The sequence below is a fragment of the Callospermophilus lateralis genome, chromosome 4, assembly GCF_048772815.1.
Source record: "Callospermophilus lateralis isolate mCalLat2 chromosome 4, mCalLat2.hap1, whole genome shotgun sequence".
Lineage (NCBI taxonomy): Eukaryota > Metazoa > Chordata > Mammalia > Rodentia > Sciuridae > Callospermophilus > Callospermophilus lateralis.
Window position 1 is genome coordinate 66,364,176 of NC_135308.1, and position 14,518 is coordinate 66,378,693.

Sequence of the window (14,518 nt, forward strand, 5' to 3'; positions counted from 1 at the left end):
CATACAGCATTGAGATTTTGGTGCTACTTGTTCCACAGCATGATTACAACAAAGTTGAATTGAGAAAAGAGTTGTGATTACATAATTTAAATCCTGGATCTCATGGCTCCAAAGTCAAATTTCTGTTATTAGGAACTAAACATGTCCTCACCAATGCAAAAAACTTTTCTAAACTCCTGGGATGTAGTCATAATACCTTACTAGTTCTTAACAACTCCCCTTCCTCACGAATACTGGCTTTGCATGACTCCTGAGGTTCTTCTATAAATGCTCAGATCGCCAGCATTTATACTGTTGCCACCCTGGCTTTTCTATCTCAACCCAAATCCAATACTCTTACCAAACTGCCAAATAGGCCACCTGATCCTCATTCTCAGGATGACATCTGCCCTAACTATAACTGAACTTGCCATAACCTCTGAATGCTGAACTTTTCAGGTCCAGCCTCTATCTGGGTTTCTTCCTTCAGTTCCTTTGGTCTACTTAGTATTTGTGTACAGTCCTGGTCACAAGCCTATGTATCTCAAACAGAACTCATTCCTATTATGACAATATTAATAAAGTAAATATCAGACAACCAACACAAGAAAAAAAATTTCTCGTACATCTACTTCAAATGGACTTTGACATTACTTCAAATAGAATGTTCTAATCTAGTCCTGAATTCTATTCTGGAGTTATACTATTAGGGGTAGATAATCTGAAAATATGGATCATAAAAAGTATATATGTATATTTCTATCTATGTTATATGTATATATTATATATACATTTTTCATATATACATATATACATTTGTATTTATAAAACATAAAAGTATAAATATGTATATGCTATATTCACATGAAAATATATATAAATATATGCATGCCATTTTATAATTTTTATAAATATATATTTTAAAATTTAATCAATAATATAAACAACACAAATTGTATAACAACCCTAGTCACAATCTAGACTTTATCATTATTATGATTTTGTCACAAGTGCTTTTTTTTGTCACTGAAAATGCCTTTAACTGCCATTCTTGGTCCTATTCCCTCTCCTGCTTCAACCCACAAGTTGATGTTTTTTCTTTTTAGTTCCAACAAAAGTCATTTTACTCTTCTTGTTATTTTGCAACTTGTTTTCAGTCCACATGTTCTGTTTGGCTTCATCAAAATGGGATCTCACTATGTGGCCTAGACTGGCTTCCAACTCCTGGCCTCAAGGGATCCTCCTCCCTCAGCCTCCTGAGTGGCTGGATTACAGGTGTATGCCTCCACTTCTGGCTGTAATTTACCATTTTAAAGTTTATATACAGTTAAGTGTTTTTAGTATTTCTATGAGATAGTGCAAATATCACCAGCATCTAACTTTAGAACACTTTTATCACCCCCCACTAAAGAAACACCATATGGGTTAGCAGTCATTCTCCATTTCCGTCTTACCCCATTCCCTAGCAACAACTAATATACTTTCTGTCTCTGTCTCTATGGATTTGCCTATTCTGGACATTTCCTATAAATGGAGTCAAACCATCATATGTGGTCTTTTATCTCTGACTTCTTAGCATAAAATTTTCAAGGTCCATCCACGTTGTAACATGCATTAGTACTTTGTTCATTTTTATGGCTAATACATTTAGTTTCCCCATTTATCAGTTGATGGGTATTTGTATTCACTGTGGGGCTCTTATGAATGATGTTGCAATGAACATGCATGTATGTGTTTTTGTGTGAACATATCATTCTCTTGGAGATACACACACACACACACACACACACACACACACACACTGTTGGGTCATTTGGTAACTTTATGTTTAATTTTTTAAGGAACTGAGAGATTATATTCCACAGCAGCTGCACTGTTCTACATTCCTGCCGGCAATGTATAAGGGTTTCAATTTTAACACATCCTTGCCAACACTTGGTATTTTCTGTTTTTTCAAATTATAGTCATTCTAGTGGGTATGAAGTGAAGTGGTAACTCATTGTGTCTTTGACTTGCATTCCCCTAGTAACTAATAAGAGTGCACATTTCTCATATGCTTATTAACCATTTTTAAATATTTTGTTTGCGGGGGTGGTACTGGGGATTTGCTGGGAGCCATCAGCCAAGTAGGTATGACAATTTCCTTGCCAGCGTACTCTCATGCTGTCTAGTGGAAGGACTCCTGAAAGGTGACCTTGCTCAAGGACCAGGGCAGATCCGTGTTTAGGGTGTTCCTGGTTTAGGATAATAGGAGATTAGGGTGTTCCCCGTTTAGAACAGGGCGTATCCTGCTGCCTGAGTTCCTCTTGAGTTCTTAGGGTCAGACAGTATATTTTGGGAGACAGAAGCCCAGCGGGTGGATTTGGGCAGAGAACGTGGATTTCCCCAGAACGTGTTTGTAGACAGCGGGTGTGAGTTCAGGAATAAAGAATTGCTATTTGAATCTACAAGCTGTGTGGAGGCTCGTGATTTGTGCCCAGCCAGAGACTGCGGCAGGGATTGAACTCAAGGGCACTAGACTGCTGAGTCACACCCCTAGCCCTATTTTGTATTTTATTTAGACACAGGGTCTCACTGAATTGCTTAGCGCCTTGCTTTTGCTGAGGCTGGCTTTGAACTTGCTATCCTCCTCCTGCCTCAGCCTCCCAAACCACTGGGATTACAGTCATGTTCCACCAAGCCTGGCCACTTTTGGATCTTCATTGGAGAAATACTTATTAAAATCATTTGTCCTATTTTTTTTTTTTTTTTTTGGTGGGGGGGATGTGGGGACTAGACACAAGGGTTGTGCCACTGAGCCACATCTCCAGTTCCCCCTACTGTTTTTTTAGACAGGGTTTTGCTAAATTGTTGAGGTTGCCCTGAATTTGTGATCCTCCTGCCTCAGCCTCCTGATAGCTGGAATTATAGATATGTACCACTATGTCTGGCTGCGCCCCTTATGTTTTTTTTCAGAATTGCTTTGCCTATTCAGGATCCCTTGCCTTTCCACATGAGTTTTAGGATCAGTTTATGGATTTCTGTAGAAAAGGTAGCTGGAATTAATAAATCTTTAATTCCTATCAAACTCCCTTATAAAATATCCTCCAAGAGGACTGGCACCTTGTCCAACTTGGTCATGTTGTATCTCCAACACTCAGCACACACCTGGCTTAGAGTAAGCTCAGTATTTGGTGAATGAATCAACAACAACAACAACAACAACAACAAAAAAAAAACACTACAATTTAAAGAGCAGCAGTAAAATGTACCCAACCTAAGATGGGTGCAGTAGCCCACATCTGTAATCCCAGTGACTCATGAGGCTGAAGGAAAAATTCCAGGCCAGCCTCAGCAACTTAAGTGAGACCCTGTTTCAAAATAAATAAATACATACATTCATACATACATACATACATACATAAAAAGATCTGGGAATGTAGCTCTGGTACACAGCCCCTGAGTTCAATCCCTAGGGAGGAAAAAAAAATCCTCAAGCCATGAAATGGAATATTGTTATGCTTTAAAAGCCACTTTGTGTATGTAGCTCCAAATAATACTTTAGCTAGTTTTGCCTATTTAAAATTTTTAGTGCAGGCACGGTGGCACATGCCTATAATCCCAGAAAGTTGGGAGCATGAAAGTGGAGGATTGCAAATGGGAGGCCAGACTCAACAATTTAGAGAAGTCCAAAGAAACTTAACAAGACCCTGTCTCAAAACAAAAATAAAAATGAAAAATAAATATTTTATAAGTGAAACAATGTTGCATGTTCTTTTGTAATTTTTTTATTTCAAAAAATATTTTGAGATTCATTCATATTAATACATGTAGTTGTTGATCTTAATTTTCACTGCTTGGCATTTTATTGAATAAATATATAGCACCCTATTTATCCATATGTTTTTTTCCCCTAGACTTTTTTCTTTTTTGGCACTGTGGATTTAACCCAGGAGTGCTTAACCACTGACACACATCTCCAGTCCTTTTTACTTTTTATTTTGAGATAGATTCTCACCAAGTTACTTAGGCCCTCAATAAGTTGCTGAGATTGGCCTCGAACTTCTGATTCTCCTGCCTCAGCCTCCCAAGTTGCTGGGATTACAGGTGTGTGCTACTGTGTCCTAGCCTGCTAGGACCAACTTAAGGTTTTTTTGGTGCTGGAGATTGAACTCAGGGTTTCATGAATGCTAGGCAAGGTAAGCAAGGTGAGCTGTATCCCCAGCCTTCCTAGTCTTTGTTTAATTGAAAATGTCTTTATTTTGCTTGTACTCTTTTTTTTTTTTTTTGAGGGGGGTGTTTACAGGAGATTGAACTCAGGGGCACTCGACCACTGACCACATCCCCAGCCCTATTTTGTATTTTATTTAGAGACAGGGTCTTACTTAGTTGCTTAGTGCCTCACTATTGCTGAGGCTGGCTTTGATCCAGTGATCCTCCTGCCTCAGCATCCCAAGCCACTGGGATTACAGGTATGCACAAACATGCCCAGCTTGTCTGCACTCTTTTTTTTGGTAATCTATATTTTTTTAGTTGTAGTTGGACACAATACCTTTATTTATTTATTTTTATGTAGTGCTGAGGATCAAACCCAGCGCCTCACATGTGCTAGGTGAGTGCTCTACTGCTGAGTCACAACCATAGCCCTTAAAATATTTTTTTTAGTTGTTGATGGACCTTTGTTTTATTTATATGTTGTGCTGAGTATTGAACCCAGGGCCTCACACATGCCAGGCAAGTGCTTTACCACTGAGCCACAACCCCAGCCCCTTGCCTTGCGCACTTTTTTTTTTTTTTTTAGTTGTTGATAGACCTTTATTTATTTATACATGGTGCTGAAAATCAAACCCAGGGCCCCATACATGCCAGGTGAATGCTCTACTGCTAAGCCACAACCTTAGCCCCCATCCCCATACCTTTTTATTTTTTATTTTGAAATAGGGTTTTGTTAAGTTGCTGACAGTTTCACTAAATTAATGATGTTGAACTTGAATCTGTGATCCTCCTCACTCAGTCTCTGGAGTTGCTGGGATTACAGGCCCATGTCACTGTACCCAGTTTAGCTTTATTTCTTGAGTATTTAGCTTTGCATTTATAAGAAAGTTTTTGAGGGCTTGGGACGTGGCTCAGTGGTGAAGTACTTGCCTGGCATGCATGAGGCCCTGGGTTCAAACTCCCCAGCACACACACACACACACACACAAAAGTCAGCAGTTCTACGTATCCGTAACAGGAGAATTTGAGGTCATCTATCTGCCAACTTGGCAAACTTGAAGTCTATTAATTTTTTTTCATTAAAAAATTTCTAACTATAGGGCTGGGGATGTGGCTCAAGCGGTAGCATGCATGCGGCCCGGGTTCGATCCTCAGCACCACATACAGACAAAGATGTTGTGTCCACCAATTACTAGAAAATAAATATTAAAAATTCTCTCAAAAAGAAAGAACTGCTAGATTTAAAAATAAATAAACTTTAAAAAAATTTCTAACTGTGGCACAATATGCATACTATAAAAATGTTAACTTTTTTATAGGATGGGTAAAGTTGAAAACTGAGAGCCCATGTTTGTTGCAGCATTAGGAAAGACTTCTTATCTGGCTAATAAGAAGCAAAGGATTTCTAAGGAATGAAAGAGGTAGAAAGTAAATGACATATATAGTAAATAGTTGTTTTGGTTGGATGATAGTTCATGGCACATGGAATAATGTGAGTAGTATGTTAGGGACAGATTGTGGAGGGTCTTAGATTTCAGATTAAGGGAATTTGGATTTTGAGAGCCTTTGAGGGTTTTCTGAACTCAACTCATTTTTTTTTTTAAGAGAGAGAGAGAGAGAGAATTTTAATATTTATTTTTTAGTTTTTGGCGGACACAACATCTTTGTTTGTATGTGGTGCTGAGGATCAAACCCGGGCCGCATGCATGACAGGCAAGCGCGCTACCCCTTGAGCCACATCCCCAGCCCCTCATTTTGTTATTTGTTTTTGTTTTTGTTATTTTCTCTCATATTTTAATATTTATCCCATATTATGATAGTTGTACATAATGGTGGGATTCATTTGCACATGCCCACAATACAACCATGTGATTTGGTCAGTATCATTCCTCAATATTTCCTTTTCTCCCCTCTCCTCCCTGAACTTAACTCATTTTGAAAGTTGGTCTTGGCAGCAATATATAGAATGGATTAGAGGGTGGTGAGATTAATGACATAGAGACCAATTAGGAAAGTACTGCCTAAAAGAAGCTTCAAAAGTACAATAGGGATAAGGTCTAACACACTCAGAACTGTTGACATGACCAAAGTATAACTATAGTTATTAACCAAACTGGGTCTGAGAGAAGATGTCATTACAGACCTATGACAGCATTCTCTAGGGTTAAGTTGCTTTCTCTAGGGCTAAGATGCTTCCCAATGGAATAGCATTATGAACTCTTAGAGATTTGCTGATGTCCCCTAATGAAGTCACATGCTATTTGTAAAATGCCTGCTAATTAGCTTGTTGAGCCCGCTAGGGTTCTCTGATCTGAACCTAGACTTGAAAAGTATGCCCTGGGACAGTTTGAAAAACAGTTTTAAATAGAGAAAGTAGCGTAAAACAGACAGATAACAATTGGACACAGCATAAACAACTATTCTTAGTATCAGTCGAAAGAATTTAAGTGCTCTCCTGTTCTTTGCTTTTACAATACTTAACAATATCTTCTAAAATCATTGCTCTCCAGCCAGGTATGGTGATGCACACCTATCATCCTAGAGACTCAGGAGGCAGAGACAGGAAGATCACGAGTTCAAAGCTAGCCTCAGCAATTTAGCAAGGCACTAAGCAACTTAGTGAGATCCTGTCTCAAAATCAAAATAAAAAAGGTCTGAGGATGCAGGTCAGTGTTAAAAGCCCCTGGGTTCAATTCCCAGTACTGCCAAAAGATAAAACAAACAAACAGGGCTGGAGATGTAGCTCAGTGGTAGAGTGTCCTTGAACTCAACCCCTAGTGCTCCAATAAAAAGGTAAAATAAAATAAAATCATTACTTTGGACCTTCAATCTTCTAATTTTTTAGCAGGACAGTTTAATCAACTGTACTAGTTTGTACATTCAACTTACGTAGTAGCAACCCATGTGCATTTATTTTCACATTATTCTGTATGTTCTAACTGTATGTTCTAATTTTCTTTTTAATTTTTTTTCCTCCCTCCCTCTCTTTGTAGTGGGGTCTGAACCTGGGGGCACTTTACCATTGAGCTATATCCTTAGCCCTCTTTATTTTGAGACAGGGTCTCACTAAGTTGTGGAGGCTGGTCTCAAATTTGCGACCCTACCTCAGCCTCCAGAGTTGCTGGAATTATAGGTATGTGTCACTGCACCTTGCTCTTAAATTATTTTCCCAAATTGTTTTGGGTTGTATTATAACTAGTTTGTTTGTTTCTTTCTTTCTGTACTGGGGATTGAATTTGGGAGGACTTTACCACTGCATTATATCCCCAAGCCCTTTTTATTTATTGATACTGAGGATTGAACCCAGGGGCATTAACCAATGAGCCACAACATCTCCAGCCCTTTTTAATATTTTATTTTGCAACAAGATCTTGCTGAGTTGCTTAGGCCTCCTGAAGTTGCTGAGTCTGACTTTAAACTCACCATCCTCCTGTCTCAGCCTCCAGAGCCGCTGGGATAACAGGTGTGTGCCACAATTGCCATATTATTTTTTATTTTGAGGTTGACCTGAAATTTGTGATCCTCCTGCCTCAGTCTCCTGAATCATTGGGATTACACGTGCATACCACCGTGCCTGGCATGAAGCTAAGAAGTTAATTGGAGAACTCAAATTATTTGATTCTCAGAATTGATGTTGATCAAGAAATGGGTCTAGACTAAAGGAATTGTTTTATACATATTTTATATATGTAGATGTTGAATGGTATTTTGGAATCACATTTCCTACAGGACTAAAATGCACTAGGACACACCTGCTCTTCTTTTACCACTTTCCTTCCCTCTATTCACAATTATTGAACACATATCATGGACCAAACATCATGGTATATGCTGAGAGTTTCAGTGGTTTACTCTTCAATCTTAAATAATTTGGCAATTGATGAAAAATTTTCAAGTTTGTTATTTAAAAAATGGCCAGTTCTTGGATTTTGATCACATGGTATTATGCAAGACTTGTAGTGTTATTATTATCCTGAGTCCATACTGAAGAATATAGAAAATGACAAACCCCAGGACAGGGAAATGACAACCCCCTAAAATTGTCTGAACCGGAGGAAGAGGGAGGAGGAAGGCAATTATTAATCCTTTCCCAGTAACAATGGGCTCCAAGGGGAAAAAGCAAACTCTCATCCCTTCCTGGGTTCATCCCCAGCATCTCCACCAAAAGTGAGCCTTCAACCCTTCCCAGCCACAGTGGTCCTGAAGGGAGGAGGCAGATATTGAAACGCTGGGCCCTGGGCCTTTACTCTTTCCCATTGTCAACGAGGCCCGGAAGGAGAAAAGCAAATAGTGACGCTCTGGGAAACAACGAATCCCAGGGAAAGAGGATAAGCAGTGAACACCAAGTTCTGAGCTCAGGGACAATAAGTTCTGGACTTTTTATAACTCCTTTCCTGACTGTCCAAGCTAACACATCCTGCTTCAGTCTTCAGTAATTAAACCATCCTCTTTTTAAACTATAAAACTCAAACCCATCTGTAACCAGTGGCCATTTTTCTACTCAGAAAGTGACCCCTTCCAGTGCCTGACTGATTGACTCCACTGTAGAATAAAGGAAAGCTTGCTGATTCCTTTGAGGTCTGTTTCTGACATGTTTTTTTTTTGTGTGTGTGTTTTCATAATGGTGACAAAACCATGTTGGTTATTTTTGCTTACACATACTTCTCAGTGTCACCAGATTTTAAAAAAGCCTTTGTCTTTGGTAGTGATTGGCATTTTACAGCTTTAAGCAAACTGTACTTGGAATAGGACTGCTTTTTTAAAAATTAAATTTATTTTAGCAGAGTGCAGTAGCATACTACTTGGGGAGTACCTGTAGTCCCAGCTACTCAGGAGTCTGAGGCAGGAGGACTGCTTCAGCCTAGGAGATCCAGGCCAGCCTGGGAAACATAGCGAGACCCTGTCTCAAAACATTTTTTTAAAACTATGGTACACACTTGTAATCCCAGTGACTTGGGAGGGTGATGCAGGCCAGCTTCAGCAAGTGAGACCCTTTCTCAAAATAAAAATAAAAAGGGCTGGGGAGGGGCTGGAGATGTAGCTCAAGCAGTAGCGTGCTCGCCTAGCATGCGTGCGGCCCGGGTTCGAACCTCAGCACCACATACAAACAAAGATGTTGTGTCTGCCGATAACTGAAAAATAAACATTAAAATTCTCTCTCTCTCTCTCTCCCCCTCTCTCACTCTCTCTTTAAAAAAAAAAAAAAAAAAAAGTTGGAAATACCATAACAATAGAAAAATGATTAAATAAAATACTTTAAAAAAAAAAAAAAAAAGGGCTGGGGATATAGCTTAGAGGTAAAGTGCTCCTGAGTTCAACCTCTAGTACACAAAAACAAACAATAATTTAAGTTAGTAAATAAAAGACATAAAAATGTATATATTAAGGGGGTAATGTGATGTTTCAGTTGGAATAGGAATTCCTAACCAGTAATTGAGTCATAAATGTAAATGTATGGGGGCTGGGATTGTGGCTCAGTGGTAGAGTGCTCACCTAGCACAGGTGGGACCCAGGTTCCATCCTCAGCACCATATAAAAATAAAGACATTGTGCTGTGTCCATCTACACCTGAAATAAATATATATATATTTTAAAGTAAATGTATGGTCTTAGAGGAGTAGAGACAGTCCTCTGTGAATTTGTAGATATATGCATTTATTTTTCTGAGAGTTTTAGATAATCAAAATCCAAAGAAGGCTGAGTGACTCTATCTGCTTTGCTTAATAAAGTTCTCAGAATAGTGCCTTTGCTACCAAGACTGGTAGTTAAGTGCTCTGGAATTAGAATTTCCCTCTCTGTGTCTGAATTCTGGCTCTTCTAGTTAATTACTGTGTGACCTTAAACAAGTCACTTAACCTTTTGTGCCTCAGCTTTCTCATCTGTAAAATGGGGATAACAATAGTATTTATAATGCCATGGGGTTATGATTATATGAGTTAATTATAAATAACTAGAAAATGGTCAACACATAGTAAATGTTCTCCATGTTAGCTATTGTATGTTAATTACACAGATGTGGCATTGATGATGATGTTGAAAATCATATGACTTATACCTTCTGAGGCCACTAAAGAGCGAATGAAAGGGCTGGGGATCTAGTTCAGTGAAAGAGTACTTGCCTAGTATGTGCAAGGTCCTGAGTTGGTCCCAAGTACTGCCAAAACAAGCAAACACCAAGAACAAAAACAGTGAATGTAAACAAATTCCCACCAACAATATTGACTAAGCAGCTGATCATTCTGGGTCAAGCTAATGTAGTTTTTCTTCTCATTCTACTTTAGCCACATTCAAGTTGAATCACAGTGGCCACAGCAGTTTTTTTTTTTTTTTTTTAATTATAATTAATGAATTTTGGTACTGGGAGTTGGACCCAGAGTGCTTTACCACTGAGCTACATCCTCAACCCCTTTTATTTTTTCTTTTTTAGACAGAGTCTCGCCAAGTTGTCCAGGCTGGACTGAAACTTGAGATCCTCCTGAGTTGCTGGGATTGTAGGCATGCTGTATTGCACATGTCTGAAAAACATTTTAAGTCTCTATCTCTACCTAGTAGCCTCCAATGCTGAAAAGATTAGTAGAATTAGATCAGATTATAATTTATTCCAAAAGTCTTTAACTTTTTCTAGCTTTTAAAGTTTTTTTTTTTTTTTTTAGATAATTGAATTTCTGGGTCAGCTGATCACCTTTGATTGGTCAGTTTTACCTACCCTCAAATGCTAGAAAGTGATTTATTTTTTTCCCATGCATTATTTTTGGTGTCTCTACTTTTTTTCTTTTTCCATTCTTGGCCAGAATAGCTGCCAGTTCAGGCTGGCACAGTGGAGGATGCCTGTAATCCCAGCAACTAACAAGGCTGACATAGGAGGATTGCAAATTTGAGGCTAGTCTCAGCAATTTAGCAAAACCCTGTCTCAAAAGAAAAAATAAAAAGGGCTATGGACATAGCTTAGAGGTTGAGCACCCCTGGGTTCAATCCTCAGTACTGAAAAACCAAACCAAACCAAACCAAAAGAGCTAACTAACTGCCAGTTCCCGCAGCTACTGACCTCAGGAATTTGCTTCTTAGAATGACTTCTCTTAGATTCTCTTTCTCTGAAAAAAAGTCCATTCAGGGACTCCCTGATACCAAAATGCTTTATTGGGCTGGGTTGTAGCTCAGCAATAGAATACTTGCCTAGCATGTCCCAATCCCTGGGTTCTTGTCCCATCATGGCAAAACAAACAAAACACAAAACAATAAAACAAAAGTGCTTTGTAGAAATATTACATACAATGATTTTTTTCAGATGCTGCCTCTCAGACTAAAAATCTAATAGATCTATGAGTAATTCCCTAGAATATTTTCAGTAGGGGAAGTTTAAATTCTAAGATCTCACCCCCATTTCAATTTAATGGCCTTTGGGGAGGACCCAGTGTAAAAGCAAAACAAGGACCTCTCATTCAAAAGACAACAACAATTTCAACACAGTGAGAACAAAGTTCAAACCAAGCATGTGTTTTTTGAGTATAGGGCCTCAACTAACTGCAAAGTCATCAGCTCAAGAAGCCAGCCCTCATAAATGAAGCCCATGAATCACAGTCTCTGGAATCTGACTGGTAGAAATCTGATTTCTGGGACCTATTGGAGAATCAGAATCTCTGGGATAGTCTCTGGGAATTGATACTCTTCACAAGCTCTCCAGACCTTGATTTTGTACACAAAAGATTGAGAACCTGGAACCTATTTTCTTTATGTGGTAGACAAGAAGAAAAGTTTTAGAATTTCTACTTTTTAGAAGTGTTTGACTTGATTGATCAATGCAGCTGATGATATCTATGGTGCAGCACCATCACCATTTCTTTTTGAACAGAATACAGTGGCAGGGCAAGTTTCCTTCTTTCTTGCCAGTGGGAGAATTCTCCAGAATGAATACCAGACCACCATATGGATTATCATCTGACCACATACACTGTTGTCAGTGCAAATGCATTCACTATAGATCTGAAAATTTTGCTTTTAAGAAGGAAAATATAGAGGCTGGGGATATAGGTCAGTGGTAGAGTGCTTGCCTAGAATGCACAGGGCCCTGGGGTTAATCCTCAGCATGAAAACAAAAATAAAAACAAAAAACAAACCAAAACAAAGAACAAGAAGTAATATGTCTCTTGCACAGACATTGTCCTTACATTGAGAGTTGGTTTTTTTTTAATTAAATTTTGGTGGTGCTGGGAGTGGAACTCAGGGCCTTTTACATGCTAGGCAATGCTCTACACTGAGCTACATCCCCAGCTTAAATATCAAGATTATAATAACAGAAAATCATTTTTGTTTCTCCTGTTTGGTGGCCCTCTGGTGTAACAGAATCCCTTTGAAATTAAAAGCCCTAAAATGCTTGCTTCCCAACATCCTGGTAACTTTTATGCATGCTGAGAGTGGAAACTGAGAAGCTACCAATTGGCCTGGGGAATGTCTCAAGGAAACTAAAACCCTGATATATTTCTGACTAGCACAGCCTAGCTAAATCTACATATGTATATTTCCTGTCTTTTGTCCTTCTGTACTGCTTTCTTTATGTCTGGACCAAGATGGAACCCAGAGACTCTCTACCACTGAGCTACATCCCCAGTCCTTTTATTTTTTATTTTGAGACAGGGTTTCCCTAAGTTGCTGTGGCTGACCCTTGAACTTGTGATCCTCCTGCTTCAGCCCCCCTGAGTTGGTGGGATTACAGGCATTTGCCACTGTGTCCTATAGAAGTAAAAGGATTTATTGAACCATTACAGATGCTAGCTAGAAAAAGTACCAGGTCCTGGAACAGGTTTCCACAAACTACCAGCAATAGGACTAGGCAGCATTTAGAAAAATGTCCCAAGTACTTTTTTTTTTTTCATACATGTAAATTTTTATTTGTCTGATATATATATATATATATATATATATATATATTTTATTTTACAATAGAATGCATTTTGACATATAGTACACAAATGGAGCACAACCAAGTACTTTTTTGGTTCTCTCACATTCTTTCTATTTCCTTTTTTCTCCCTTTTCCTTGTTCTAGGCTAGCGTTGTGCATGTCCTTGGTACCCAAACATAGCTAAACTTGGCTGATGATACTCAAGGCATATGAAATCATTACTTATTCTTTTTGCAGTGCTGGAGTTGGAACCCAGGACTTTGGGCATACTAGGCAAGTGCTTTACCACAATTATACCCAGCTCTGGCAATATGATATTACTAAACAAAGAGAATTTTCCAGTAGAAGTAAGGCTTTTGATAGTTTGAGCACTTTTTCAGTAGGGATTTAAAAATACAAATAATTCAGCAATAAAAGAGAATAAAATCCTGGCATTTGCAGGTAAATGGATGGAGTTAGAGAAGATAATACTAAGTGAAGTAAGCCAATCCCAAAAAACCAAATGCTGAATGTTTTCTTTGATATAAAGAGGCTGACTCATAGTAGGGTAGGGAGGGGGAGCATGGGAGGAATAGACAAACTTTAGAAAGGACAGAGGGGTGGGAGGGGAAGGGAGGGGACAGGGTGTTATAAATGATGGTGGAATGTGATGGTCATTATTATCTAAAGTACATGTATGAAGACATGAATTGGTGTGAATACATTTTGTATACAACCAGAGATATGAAAAATTGTGCTCTATATGTATAATAAGAATTGTAATGCATTCTGCTGTCCTATAGAAATAAAAAATACATATATACAATATTAAAAACACATATATATATACACATAGATATATATTTTAATATATTTGTTTTTAATTGTAGATGAACACAATAGCTTTATTTATTTATTTTTATGTGGTGCTGAGGATCGAATCTAGTGCCCCAGATGTGTGAGGCAGGCACTTTACCACTAAGCTACAGCCTCAGTCTATATATATATATATATATATATATATATATATATATATATATATATTTTTTTTTTTTTTTTTTTTTTTTTTGCTAGAGTCCCCCCTTTTTTTTCTATACGAGGAATTGAACCAGGAGTGCTTAACCACTGAGCCACATGCCAGCCCCTTTTATTTTAAATTTTGAGACAGGGTCTCACTAGGTTGCTTACAGTCTCATTAAGTTGCTGAGACTGGCTTCAAACCTGTGATCCTCCTGCCTCAGCCTCCCACACCACTGGGATTATAGGCCTATGCCACTGGACCCAGCTTGGAGTCCCCATTTTTAAATTCAGTTTTACTTTTGCTTTGTACCTATATCAATAGGAAAGGAAAAGTAATCAGAGAAAAAAAGTTATAAGAATGACCTCAACCCCCAGCCTACCCTCAGTTGACTAGTCAGTAACTAGAATTCATTTTCAGATTAGTTCTGTTTTCTCCACACCAAATGC